Source organism: Rattus rattus, chromosome 12 (assembly GCF_011064425.1).
Source record: "Rattus rattus isolate New Zealand chromosome 12, Rrattus_CSIRO_v1, whole genome shotgun sequence".
Lineage (NCBI taxonomy): Eukaryota > Metazoa > Chordata > Mammalia > Rodentia > Muridae > Rattus > Rattus rattus.
Window position 1 is genome coordinate 58015095 of NC_046165.1, and position 15301 is coordinate 58030395.

Sequence of the window (15301 nt, forward strand, 5' to 3'; positions counted from 1 at the left end):
CCCTGGAGGAAACACAGAGCCACCAGAGCTCAGCATGACTAAGAGGTCAAGTTTTTGTTTCTCACCCCTAGGCCTCCTTAACAAAAGCCTTCCTTTATAAAGTTTTGTTTTAAATTAAGAGTCCGTCACACTAAGAAGATGCAGGGAGCCATGGGTGGTACTTTCCCACGTTCTGGCATGAAATCTTTGCAGCTGTCCTGTGGTCCTTTAATGGAATAGGAATCTGTGGCTCCAGGCAAGGGTGCAGAAATACCTGTTGCGGCTGGCTCCTGCATGGAAATGCCCTCCTGTTCTTGTTGCAGGAGAACACATGAGCTCCATGAAGGGCCTTGGCCTTGACTTGAAAGTTGAACTCCCAGAGGTTCAGGGCCTGGTTTGATTCCTAGTTTGACTGTTGGTAGTTTCACAAGCTCTGAAACTTTTGTGATTTGGTTCCCAGGAAAGAAGACAGACACAAAGCCAAGCTCATGGCCACGAGTCTCCAGCTACATTCTAGATCCCTTGCTTAGCATTTTACACAGATGGGGTCTTAACATTCTCTATCCTTAAGCCTTTGCCTCCTGGTAACACTGACTGCCTATCAATCTGGGAATCCTAGCCTAGGCAAAGCCCTAGATATCATCAAACAAATGGCAACTTGATTGATTGATATATATGTATTGATATGTACACAAATGTATCAACTGGAGATGAAAGCTTCCTGGGAAAGCAGGCTTGATACTCTTGGGTACCCCTTTGTGGCTACCCACAAACACATCCACAGGATTCTGCAACTTAAAAGGAACAATGAAACTATGCAAGGTACTTTGCTAAGGAAAATATGGCAGACAGGGGATAAATTCTGCAACATATTGCTTACAGGGTATGTCTGTCAACATTTCCTCATTGTGACAAAATAACCGAGATGAAGCAGAGAGGGAAGATTTACTTTGGCAAACAGCTGAAGTGCTTTTTAACCCATTGTTGTCTGATTTTATTTTGGGGTCTATGGCCAGGGGAAAAACTTGGTGGAAATGACAGAGAAAATCAACTCAATTCCGGGAAGCAGAGAGGGTCAGTGTCATAGTGTAATTCTTGTTGTTGACCAAAGCAATTTTAGAGGATGGGTTTATTGGGTTTAAAGTTCCAGGTTACAGTTGATCACTATTGGGAAGCCAAGGCCACAGGAACTTGAAGCAGCCATCCACATCCACAGTCAAGAGCTGAGAGAGGATGAATACCTACTGTTCAGATCACTCAACTCTTATTCAGTCTAAGACCCAAACATAGGGAATGGTACCACCCATGGAGGATGAATCTTCCCAGTTTAAGTAATGTAATCAAAACAATCAGCCTGAAGTTGTATCCACAGGCCTACCTACACTAGACAATTTCTCATTTCAATTACCTTCCCAGATTGTTCTGTCCTGTATCAGTTTGAAAATTAAAACTAACAACTAAAGCCATGGACAAGATAGCCTCTTTAAAGAAATATTCTTCAGTGACCAGCTTCCTCCGACTAGGTCTGTAGTATTTAGTATTGGTTGACAACTTGACAGGATCTATAATGACCTAGGAGACAAGCTTCTAGGCACATGTATGAAGAATTAATTAGATTAGCCTCTGGGCATGCCTATGAGGAACGATCATGATTAGGTTCAGTAACGAAAGGCCAACTCAAACTGTGAGTAGTGCTTTTCCTGTGGAATGAGATCCTGAATGAATTAAAGAGAAACAGAGCTGAGCACCCGGCATTCCTCACTTTGACTCTTGATTATAGATACAATGTACCCACCTGCCTCAGACTCCTACTGCCAAGACTTCCCAAATGTGAATCAAAATGAACTCTTTGTTAAGTTGCTTTTGTTGGAGTATTCCATCACAGCAACTGGGAAGGAAACCGAAGAAAGCCCTACTTATCCATAGCCCATTCACTATGTAATCAAGCCATCAATGGGTTAATTCATTGATGAAGTTACTGCTCTTATGATCCAATTTCTTCACAGTAACACCACCACTAGGAAATCAGACTCTCAACACTCCAGTTTGATGTGGGGGTCGGAGGACACTTCATATCCAACCACAACATGTGGGCAATCTCCCTAGTGGTCAAACTCGTGGCAGCAGAGAATAAAAGATTGGTTGTCAAGGGCTAGAGGATGGCCAGAGGGGACATAGAGCTCAGTGGGAATGTAGCTACTGTCTGTGATGCCAGAGGTAAAAACAGAGTATTGTCCTCTGCAAACTGAGCTAAGAGGACATGCTAGGGGAAAAAGAAGTTAACTCCTTGGTCGGGCATAAGGGAACATGAAAGTGAAACTTTTGAGTGTTACTTTCATCATATCAATGGTATCAAGGTGCAAACATTAAATTTTGCATTAAATATTCCATTGTATGTATTGGTATAACTCAATAAAACTGTTAAAATATCAGCTTTGGCAAAGACCAACCAAATATCAAAATAAAACCAAAGTATGTTGTCAAGCTGCTCGGCAGAACAATAACCCTTACTTTTCTTCTTGTCCATCTTTCTGCTTCCTGTCATGTTAAGGACATACCAGGTGATAGAAATTGGCTTCTAAAACACCAGTGGCTGCTCTCTGGGCGTTTTCCAACAGAAATATCTTGGAACAAGTCTGGGCATCGTAACAGGGCTGAGTCAACCTGTCGCACTCATCTAGCTGCTCTTTGGCCAGCTAAGTTGTCCACTGTTCAGTGTCTCGGTCTGTAAATGGGCACCAGGAGACATCACCCAGGGGGGGCTGTGAGGATTAATTGAGGGGATCCAGTGCATGTGTTAGACTCACCCCAGAGAGCATCCAATGTGGAAACCTTCCGTTCCTTCTCCTTTGTTCTGTGCATAAAAAAGTCTCAAGGATCCAGCTGACACCAAACACTTATTTCAGAATAAATGTCCCTCATGTGTGCACTCTTCCCCCGAGTCAGAGGACACAACTCATTTCTTTAAAAACTATGAGGGGAAGATGGCAAGGAGGCTGTTAAGAGACCTTCGGGATGAGGCCATCTCGCACAGGAGGGGTAGAGTAAAGGGAAGTGAGTGGCAAGCTCTTGATGTAGGCTCAGAAACCTGCTTATAGCATCCTCAACCATGCATAAGTGAGCCCTGCTTAGAGCATCCTTAACCCTGCATAAGTGAGCCATCTGCCTGCCAAGAAACACCATTCTCTCAGCCACGCAGGAGAGGCAACTCTTGCTGAGACCAAAGGGAACAGCTCTCAACAGAGGACCAGAACTACATGTCAAAAACCAATGCTCTCTGTCAGTGTTTATTCATGACAGCTGCAACCAAACCATACCTGTGGCTTACCTTTCATAACAGATGTCCTCTCTGTCTTCATGTTTGCAAAGCTGTGAAGGAGTGAGAGGAAAGCGTCAGCCTGCCGGGAAGCCACAGAAGGAAGGAGCACTTGGGTTCACTTTGTTTCCTGAGGGGAGAAGGATGAGTTTCAGGGAGGGAGGGGCTGTAGTGTGAGTCTCCCACCCATCTCAGTGTTTGCTTACTGGAAAGGTTGAGGCCAAATTATAGCTATAATTCTACATCGGTGGCTTTTGTTAACCAAAGTAGAGAGACCACCCGAGTGACTAGTATTAGAACTAGAGGCAGTGTATCCTGCTGTCTGGTTGAAGAATTCTGCCACTTTCACCTTCACACCACAGGACTGGAGGCCTTCTCAGTACGTTTGGGTGTTGCTCAGTAGATGAGCTGTTTTAAAGTATGGTTATACAGTATAACTCCTGGCTTCTTCCTCTTTGTAATTGTGGTAATGCAATCTGGTCCCAAATCAATTAATAAGACTCTCTGGAGAGTCTGAGATGAGCATGCAAGCTATTTGTCTGTAAAAATGGAGGAAAGGACTTGCATTGTACAGCAGTCGGTCTTATTTGGACCACTCTGAACATCTGCACTGCTATAGAGTTTCACAGCAGATTTTTCTGAATGAGTCAAGTCATCTCACTGTTCTGGTTTCAGCTCTGTTCCTGTGATCAAACACCTTGACAAAAAAATTTAGGGGAGAAGGGGACCTTATTTCTGCTCATGGTTCCACATTCTCATGGGGAAGTCTACCATGGGAATTGTCATAAAGTCAAGGCAGGAACTTCAGCTAGTTCCATCATGCTGACAGCCAAGGGCAGAGAGAATCTAATGCATGCATAGCCAAGGCCTTCTGCCTAGGGAATGGTACCACCCTTGATGCTAACCAAGGACATCCACTGGCCACCTCCAGTGATACAGAAACATTAAGCAATTTTACCATCCCCATCAGGTTTGGAGGAAAGTATTCTGTTTCTATCATTTTCAGCAGGTATTTGATCATTTTTATGTATCTATTTTAATCAGTATCTTTAACTGCCTGAAGAACTGAAGGAGTTTAGAACATTTCCATTTCAAGCCTCCATCCCACCCTATCCCCAAGATTCTTCAGACCGTCATTGATGCTTGGTTTTATAGTTCCATGTTCTTTATTATTATATCTTATCATCTAATTATCACTGTTATTTTTGTCCTACAGTTGGTGCTCCTTATAGTTTGCTCATATGGTTATTAATTATTTAGCATTTAATTCTCCTTTTAAAATATCTTAATCGAAAAGAATGAGAGAGTCCCACGTCTCCCAGATGACTTTGAACTTGTTATAAAGCCAAGAATTTGATCTTCTAATCTTGCCTCTACCTCCCAGGTGCACCACTACACACAGGTTTAAGTAGTAGTGGAAAACAAGCCCAGAGTTTTGTGTGTGAAGCAATCACTCAATCAATGAAGCCAAACCACAGCCAGCACTTCTTGATTCTTTACTAAGACTCATACACCTTTATAAAGAGCATTTTTGGGGTTGGGGTTATGGTTTGTTAGAGGTAAATGCTTAGCACTGGCTTCTCCAAAAGCCATCTTTCATTTTTACACATATTCTTCAAAGCATTGCCACCATGTACAGAACTCAAAATTGAGTATTTTACATTAGTATCTTATTTTAAAACATTATTCTATTTTTGTGGTTCATAATTTATTTTCCATTTCTAGTGATGGTGTAAATTACACAACTGATATCAAGAAAAACTTATATATATATATATATATATATATATATATATATATATATGTGTGTGTGTGTGTGTGTGTGTGTGTGTGTGTGTGTGTGTGTGTGTGTGTGTGTGTACTTAGGTAAATTGATAATATTTTAAATATATTTCAAAGTTTAAATTGTGGTATTCCACATAAAGTCACTTCATGTCTGGTAATTGGCTTTCAGTAATACCTCAACAAACTGACCTCTTCAGCATAATTACATGGCTCAAAACTTTCCAGTAGCTTGTATCCTCACAAAAATCAAAACCAGCCTAGAGTGTAGGTGCACAGTACAACTGTAATCCCAGAATTTTGGAAGGTCTCTGGCTACAAGATTGTGAGTTTGAAGCCAGTCTGAGCTACATAATTGAGACTCTACTAAAAATTCAAAACAAAAGTCACTGCTGTGGTCTACCATGTCCACAGGGTAGCATCAAGTTGAAGTGCAAATTTCTGGTTGTGTCATGTGACACAGACTCACATGGTATTTTGCTGAGGCAAGGGGGGGCATATTGTTTGGAAAGAATATGAACCAACAGACAGTGACAGGCCACTTGCATAGCTGGCCTTGCAATGCTTGGTTGGTCTCATGTCTTCACTGATCTTCATTTTATTGAGAGAGGCATGGTAGAGAACTCTTAGCATTCCAGCTGGTCCTGGTCATCCCTGCTGACTCCTGCCCATTCAGTAGAGGCCTGCCAGTTTCTGTTGGATCATGCCACCATTGCTGATTAGTGTTTAGTGACACTTTTGAACTGGACCGTTGGTATCCTGACAAATGGAGATTGGAATGTTCCCAAGAATGACTTCTAACCAGGTCCACATCCCCTTATCCTAGTTACCATCTTTTCTCCTCTCCCTTTGGACAGCAGGCTAGAAGGGGGCAGGGGTCAAAGCATTTGAGAACCCTTATTAAAGTAAGTTTTGAAAAATCTAAGCCTAAAGATGGCGCCCAACCAGCTCTTGTCTACTTCATCTTCTGCTGTCTTCCTCATGCTCATCTTTCTAAGATGTGCTCACTGAAAGCTCGGTGGGATGAAGTCCTGAGGCTAAGTCACTGGTGATGTAGATCACTGGAACATAAATTTGTTAGTTCATCTCCTTTGCTGTTCATTGTCCTGCTTTTGAGTGATACTGTTAACCAGAACCACTGAATGATTCTGAGCCACAGTGAGAGAGACGTCTTTTGTCTTTCTTCTACAATAATGTTGTATCTTTTTCTCTTTTGGTTTTGTTGATATATTTAATCAAAGGATGTATGGTAGCTCATTGTGATGGTTACCAAAAGGACTTATAATTTTCAGGATATTATTTTGTAAATGTAGGTTATATCATTGTGAGTCCTTCACTGTTATGTCAGCTCCTGTTTATGTGATTACTAGAGGGTAGAGGCTTGTTGGCTGCTACTTGACAACTTCTGTCCATTGATCTGGGAACAAATGTTCTGTCTGTCTTTCCTGTTGTAGCTTTTCTCTCATTCACCTTCACTGCTGTGGTTAAGTGACCACAGTTGTTCGGAGGAACCTGGATAGGATTATCATCCTGAAGACTGCAGTTTATAAATGAATCTTCCCTTAGCAGTGAACTTCATAAAAATCTTGCTTCCCTTTTGCTCATCTCTATGCAATTTAAAGCTAATATTTTATTTATTGTCATTAACTAACCTTTAAAACATAGATTTAAGAGCTTTGCCCAAGTCTTACAACTGGCGATACTTAATGTTTGCATCAGTATCTTAACATTTTAATTTTTCTATGAATAAAACATACATTTAATGAAATGCAGCTTGGTCTGAAAATATTAATCGACATGTACATGGAGACCTTCCAGGATGGAGAGAAGCAGGGTGAACTACGAGGCCCATGTAGTACAGTCAGGCTGCATCTGAAGATAAAGCAGGAAGACAGGAATGATGGCTACCTACAGAGAGAGGAGGTTCCTGGAGAAGGGTTGTACCCTAGTTTTGTTTCTCCTGCTGTGCTAAAAGAAGCTGCTGACAAGAAGCAGCTTAGGAAGAAAGGGTTCAGTTGGTTCACAGCTCCATGTTAAAAGCTTCAGGGAAATAGGACAGTAGCTTAAGACATCTCATAGATAGGACTAAGGATTGTCCTAAATGGACCAATATGGCTATACCCTTGTACAGGTAGGCCACTTAGGTCAGACACTGTGCTCTTTTGGCCAGGGATCTCTGGGGAGAAAAGATCTTCAGACACTGGCTGATGTTTGGAAAGTCTTCTCTGTCTACCTTTACCTGACTCTCAGTTTAAGAATCCCTGACTCCGTGGCTTAATATTTTCTCAGAATCCATATGATGTGTGAAATGACTCCTGCAAGTTGTCCTCTGACATCTGTGTGTGTGTGTGTGTTATGTATATATGTGTTAAACTCATATCCCACCCCACCCCAAAGAAATAAACATTTTTAAAAATAAAACTTGACTAAAATAAATTTTGCTGCATGACATCTACCACCAGTAAAGGATTCTATGGTGGGAAATGGTATCAGTTATTTCAAAGACTTGGGCTGGGAGTGAAATAACAGTGTCTGCCATGCTTATAATGTGACCTTGCACACTATTCTTAAGGATAAACACCTAGTTTTATTGTGATGATGTCTTCATCTTGGTGGTTTTGAACTTCAGAACATCTATATCTTGATCAAAGACCCAATGTAGGTAAGAGCAGAGTAGTTTGAACTTTGGAGGCCTGGACAGATCCATGCCAATGCAGACTCCATAAGCAAACACCTTTCCCTTGACAATGTTTGAGCAATGACTGGCATAAGGCCAGAGGGGAAATCTACGCTTATGAAATGCCATGTTAAGAACCCTTTCCCCACAACTCCCGCTTTGGAGTTTCTAACATAAAAATGCTCTCTGAACAATACTCTATTCTCAAAGAGAGTAGTTGCATTGTTAAAATTATGAGCTTGAACAAAGGACCATCCATTCGGAAAGCATTCCTCCATTCCACCAAGATCCGCTAGAGAAGGAAGAAGAAGACAACAGACAAAGGAAACCTTTATTGATGAAGTAGTTCTTACTCCAATGCAAAGATTTCCAAACCAGTGGCAAGGCAAAACAATAATAGAGTCAACAGCAATATAACAGAACATCCACACACAAGGAAGAAACATAAATAAACAAAAATAATGCACCATCTCCATTGAAACAAAAGCAACAAATTCATTCAAGGTAATCATTGTGTTACCTCCTAAAGATTACAGACAACCGACAACCATGCTTGACTAACAAAAAGGGGAGAATATTTTGAGATGAATCTTAGGGGAATGCTTGAATGTAACTTAAACTTATTATTCTTAAGATAGCACACAATCAAGATGAGATGTGTAAGGAGATGGTGATCAAAGTTCATTCAATTATACTATTTTAGATGAACCGAGTCCTTCGCCTAAGATGTATTGAAGACATAACTCCTAGTCCCGGTGCGACTACATTTGGAAATAAAGTGTCAGTAGACATAACCCAATTGTAATGAGATCAGAGTTCAGTAATATTGGTGCTTTTATTCGAAGGGGAAGCAGAGACACAGGATCAGAGGGCATGCCAGGTGGAAGAAGCAGACTGGAGTCCTAAACAAAGGATTGTCGAGAATTGTGGCTACCATTGGAATGTAAGGATAATAATTCTTGGGCTGAGGACATCACTCAGTTGGCAGACTGTTTGCCTGGAATGTAAGAAGCCCCGAGTCAGATGCTTGGTGCTGCATTAACCCAGCACTGTGCTGCATGCCTGCAATCCCAGCAATTGTGACCTGGAGTCAGGGGGAGGCAGAAAGAGTCATTTTAGCCTTGCCAGTACTTATTTTGGATTCATAGCCATCAGATCTAAGAGATCATAGGTTTTTGTTGCTTTGAGCTCCCTGGCTTATGGCTCTAGGCAATCTAGGGATTTACCTCCTTTGGGTCTAGGGCCTGTCCATAAGGCTCTGGCTCCTGAAAGAAATGCATCATGGGAGAAGCCAGAGCCAGGGTCCTGTGCTATTTGCCTAGTTGTGCTGGGGGAGCTGGGGCCCATGTGAGTCTGACTGGCTGGCTCTTCCTAAGGTCATGAGAATGATGGACTCTGGGAGACCTTGATCCCTTCTGAGGACACTGAGCAGTGGGCAGAGGTGACAGATAATGTAAAAGTCCCAGTCTGCAGCTATAGTAACAGTAGCAGCAACCTTGCTCTTTAAATGAAAGTGGGGGGGTTGGGGATTTAGCTCAGTGGTAGAGCGCTTGCCTAGCAAGCCCAAGGCCCTGGGTTCGGTCCCCAGCTCCAAAAAAAAGAAAAAAAAATGAAAGTGAGAATGTTCCAGGAGGCAGAAGAAGCAGAAGAGTTGGCGCTTAACCCATGCCTGATAGAACTCAGTTCCCATACTTCTGTTTCTCTTAGTGTCCCTCAGCTTTAAACCTCTTCCTGTTCCTCTTTTATTCTTACCCAGATGCCTTTTCTTCTCTTGGTGTTACGTACGAAATGAAATTTCATTTTACAAACTTTTACATAGTCCTTACTAAGTACTTCTATTTTTTTTTTAACAAAAGGAGACTTTCCAGAAAAGAATTACACACATGGCAAACAAGTGAAAAGTAAAGTTCCCGTTCACCCTACACCACACATTCATACACAGGGAATCTTCTCCATGTACCACCATGCACCAGAGTATCACATTTTTAATAAGATCTTATTTACTTTTATTTTGTGTGTATAACTGTTTGCTTGCATGTATGTATGTACAACACATGAGTGCAGTAGCTGCAGAAGCCAGAGAGTGTATTGGATCCCCAGGAACTTGACTTACAGTCAGTTGTGAGCCACCATGTGGCTCCTAGGGAAGGAACAAAAGCAGAAAGTGCTCCTAACCCCACTGAGGCATCTCTCAATGCCCCACACTGGCACATTTGTTTCAAATTCATGAACATGTCATCAGGCAAGGACATTGGCTCACATTAGCAATCACTTTGGGCATTGCCTGCTGTCATGGTCAACCTTAGTGGCCAACTTGACAGGATTTTGAAAGGCCATGACCATAGGCCTCTGGCATGTTTGTGACATGTGATTTTCTACACTAGGTGAATCAAGACGGGAAAGGCTACTGTCAATGTGAGCAGCACCATCCCGCTGAATAAAACGGAGAAAGCCATCTGAATACCAGCTTTCTCCTCTCTGCTTCCATACTGAAGATGCGACATGACCAGGCACCACACTCACATCACTTTGCCTTCCCTGCCATGATGGACTGTACTCTTAATCACAAGTTAAAATAAACCTTTCCCTCCTCCTTATGTTGTTACCTGGCATTTTGTCAAAGCAATGGGAAAAGTAACTTAACACCCCTGCTCTGTGGTTTGGTGCACATAATCCTTATCCCAGAACCACAGGAAACAGCCCTCTTCCTCACACTGCCTATTCAACTCTCCTCCCCAACTAACAGAGAAAACATCAGTCCCTCTGTTCTTTAATTTAACTTTTTCCAGAACATAGGGAAAGCTCAAGGAATCTTGTAGAAGAGGGGGAGGAAAGATTGAAAGAGCTAGAGAGGTCAAAGACACCACAAGAAAACCTATAGAATCAACTAATCTGGGCCCACAGCAGCTCACAGAGACTGAACCGCCAACCAGAGATCATGCATGGGACAGACCCAAGATGCCTACATATATGTAACAGGTGTATAGCTTGGTCCTCATGTGGGACTCCTAACAATAGGAGCAGGGGCCGTCTCTGACTCTGATGCCTGTCTTTAGATCCCTTTTCCTGGAAAGGACTCTTTTTTTTATTTTTCTCCAGAAGAGGGCATCGGGTCCTATTAAAGATGGTTGTGAGCCACCATGTGGTTGCTGGGAATTGAACTCAGGACCTCTGGAAGAGCAGACAGTGCTCTTAACCTCTGAGCCAGCTCTCCAGCCCTTGGATCCCTTTTCCTTAACCGGAAGGCCTTGTCTAGCTTCAATAGAAGATGTGCCCAGTCCTACTATGACTTGATATGCTAGAGTGAGTTGATATCCAATAGGAGGTCTCAACTTCTCTCAGGAGAAAGGAAGAAAGGTATAGGGGGCAGGGGGAAAGAGAGAAAGGGACTGGAAGGAAAGGAAACTCTGATCAGGATATAAAATAACTTAAATAATTAATAAAAAATAAACTTGATCAGTCCTTTAAAAAAATATCAGAAATTCCACAGCTACATTACCTTTCAAACTGGCCACTTTCACTACCAATGTACAATAATATATTCTCCATAGGTTTCTCTTGTTCTATACTTTCTTTCTATCCAGAAGGACATAATTGTGCATGTGAATCTATATATAGTAGCACATATGTCATATGTACTGTAGATAGTATGTCACCATGACATGTAACCGACATATTCCTGAGTAATGTTATGGGCCTGGGTACACTTCAGTTTCTTGGTCCTGATGTTCTTTACTGATACCCTCCAGCCTTGCACGATCATTGTGCTTTCTCGTGACCCTGCCTCCAACCATTAGGCAGTCTGCCTTGCTTACCATCCAACTAGTGTAACAATTAGGGGCCTAGGTTCTTCGTCTGCAGTCACTCCTCAGATGTGCTCCCCATGGCTTCGATCTTGGGCAACAGGCTGTTTGTTTAATCTCATTGTGTTTCCTTGTCCAAACTTCCAATGCCATCTTCTTTCCTCATAAGGCTATATTATTTCTTTGTCCTTCAGTACCAGTGAAGGACGTCAGAGACCCTGGCTCCATACATCTTCAATGTCTCACAGACAGAACACTGTTAGAATTTACTCCCAAATGCTGAACAGTATCTCTCCAAGTTTTCCAGAAATAGCTGGGGGCCTACGTTATTGCAAAAAATAAAAAAATAATTTATCTGAGTGTGTGTTACCACCTAACAGTGTGTGAGCTAGAGAAAGGAAGAAAGGGTTCATTTTGTCATTTAAAACATAGAAGGACAAGTGGGTTTTTAGATGAAATTTCCTTGTGAGAGAAACACTAGCCATAAAAATAAATTTATTGGAAGGAAAGAGTTAACAAGCCTAAGCATTAGCAAGAATTTTCCAGATCTCTGCTGAACATCAGAAGCTAATTGCAACCTATTTCTCCGCCTTGCAGACACAGGCCAGGTGTTCACACCAAATCAATAAGGAGAAAATGTCGTTTAGGTGGCGTCACTGTCTCCCACTGGGGCTCTCACAGCACTGAGTTCAGGAAAAAGAGCTGTCTGAGCTCTCTGCAGCTGAATGTGCCCGATTATGCCACCACAGAATGTGTCTGAGCGAAGGCGTTCAACAGGTAAACAGCTACAGAAAGTGCTACCTCCAGACTACAGATCAACTCCATTGAGACGTCAGCCAAGAGACATCTGCTCTGCACCTCAGCAGCAAAGCGGAACCGAATCCTAATTCTCTAATTTGCAGAAAATGGCTATTTTTAAAAGCTTCTCCAGGGTGTAAGATTCTGATGATCTAGTGAGTAAAACTCTCCAGCCTCCGGAAGCAACATCCAATAGGGGTCCGGCAGGGCACTGGCATTCAAAAGCTCTTGTTGATTGCCAGGGGGCAGGGTTCCAGCTATTGTCTGAAAGCTTGGTCACCAAAATGGTGTAACGAACTGGGGAAGCGCACCTTGGTGTTCAAAAGACAGCTCTGCCCCCGCCTGCAGCATGAGGCTTACTGAGAGAAGACGCTGCGGACGTGTGCAGTGTTGAAAGTACAGTGGTGTGAGAAGGACTTTGGATAAACTAATATAGAGGGCAGAGGAAGGGGATGGGAGATGAGTGGATTGAAGACCGAGAACGAATCAACCAGCTGGCCAGAGTGTTAGCGTTTGACAGGGCTGTGGGTGAGGTGTGTTTAGAGGAGAGGGCATGAGAGCGTGATGAGCCGGGATGAATTAGAAGGTGGTGATCGGGGCATTTAATGAAGTTCTGTTATCAAAGGCAAACATACTTTCCCAGGAAGGAAATTCATCAGTTCAGAGGCTGTTGTGGAAGCCAGAGGAGTATTTTAGGTTTGATTTGAAGTTGATTTTGAGTCATCTATCTGAGCCAAACATATGTAGAGATGGAATGGCTTATAGTGCATGTGGTGAAATTTGAAGGGACTCAGGAAAACCTTCTCTAACTCCGCAAACACTCTGTAGGGCCAGACAGCTGCACTTTGCCTCTCTGGGTTTCCAACCAACTAGAGATTCACTCACACCACAGGTGGTCTCCTGGGAAGCCCATACCAGTCTTCCTGAGAGCATGGAACAGCTCTCAGCCTAGCAATCCTGATTCCTGTACAAGTTAGCTCTCGTGCATCCCTAAGATTTTCTAGAACCTCGCTAATAAACTGGGGTAGTAGAGGATCCCGTGAGGCCAAAATGGGGCACAAAAGATAAATTTGAATATGAGAAACACAGAACGAGAACACAGTCTAGTCAGATGGACTTCTATGACCGAAATTTTATTCCGCAATTTGAGGATGTGACGATAAAGATGTGTTTATCAGAATAGGAAGGGAAAAGCCTAAGAGACCTGGGAAGTGGACTGTGCATACAGACTGATGGTGGGATAGGGGGCTGGAGGGGGAGGGTAGGAAAAGTACTGTGCTAGCAGACAGGGGAGGGGTGGAGGGGGAAGGGTTGGAAGAGGACTGTGCATGCAGACTGTGGTGGGGATAGGGGGTGGGAGTGAGGAGGGGGAGGGCAGGCAGAGTACTGTGCTAGCAGACAGGGGAGAGGTGGAGGGGAAAGGTTGGAAGAGGACTGTGCATGCAGACTGATGGGGGAGGGGGAAGGGTATCAGAAGCAAATTGCAGCTGCTTGCAACTTTTTCTAAGCTCCTCTCTACAAATTAAAGCTATAGTACCCCCTTTTCTTCATTCGTAGTTTTACTTGCCAGTTTTAGGGAGACAAAGGTCAACTGCGATCTGAAGACCATAAGTGAAGGACTAAGCACTCATTTCACATTGTTCACAAGGAGCTGGGGAGATGTCTCAGCAGGTGTCTTAGTCAGGGTTTCTATTTTTGCACAAACATCATGACCAAAAAGCAAGCTGGGGAGGAAAGGGTTTTTTCAGCTTACACTTCCACATTGCTGCTCATCAACAAAGGACTCAGGACTGGAACTCAAGCAGGACAGGACCTTAGAGGCAGGAGCTGATGCAGAGGCCATGGGGGGATGTTACTGGCTTGCTCAGCTGTTACTTACTACCAGCCCAGGGATGGCACCACCCACAATGGGCCCTCCCAGCCTTGATCACTAGTTGAGAAAATGTCTTACAGCTGGATCTCATGGAGACATTCCTTCAAGGGAGACTCCTTTCTATGTGATAACTCCAGTTTGTGTCAAGTTGACACACAAAACTGGCCAGTATAGCAAGTAAAGGCACTCACTATACCAGCCTGATGACCATCATGTGATACCTGGAACCCATGTAAAGGTCGAAAGAGAGAACCAGCTCCATGAAGTTGTCTCATCTCTGCAAGTGGGCCATGGTATGTCTCTGCACACTAATAGTAAACAAAACAAAAATATTTTTAAAAGTTAATTGCACATTATTCTTAACATCATGAAGAAGCCTCACAACGTCCTACTATGCCATTGTCCAGGCTATGAATCACCCACCTCACTTGTCCAGTGTATCCATGCTGTATACACTACCTACCCCAGTAGTCGCAGTTACCAGATTAACTGTTGCTCCATCACAGTATTGTACAGTGATCAGTTGTGTCTGTGGTCTCATACATCCACTGAAGTTCTTAGAATCCCCCTCCCACAAGAGATGAGGGACTACTTCATGGAAATCTAAATCAGACTGGAAGGTAGGATATGGTTTGGTATCAACAGTGATAATAGTACTAGTATTTGATGTCATGTAGCCCAGGCTACCTCCAGTTGGCTAATGTACCTGAAAAAGACCTTGGACTTCTGATCTTCCTGCCTCCATCTTTCCGTACCCTGGAATTATAGGTGTGGGCTACCATGTCTGCTTTCATGCTGTATCGGGGACAAACCAGGCCTTCATATATACATAAATTCTAGGCAGGCCCTCTACCAATTGAGCTGAAAATTTTTCAGATAACTTTCTCCCTTTAGGCTTAAGAATTCAGTATTGTGTTTGGAAACTATTAACAAAATTCCACTGCTAATGCCTAGAAGCGTCCAAGTGGGGTGCTAGTCTCTTGTCTTCTAGGCGATCTTTCGGCCTTTACTATAAAGCTTATAAAAGTCAATATGATCTTTCTCCCAACCTCACCAGCATCTTACATGAATCA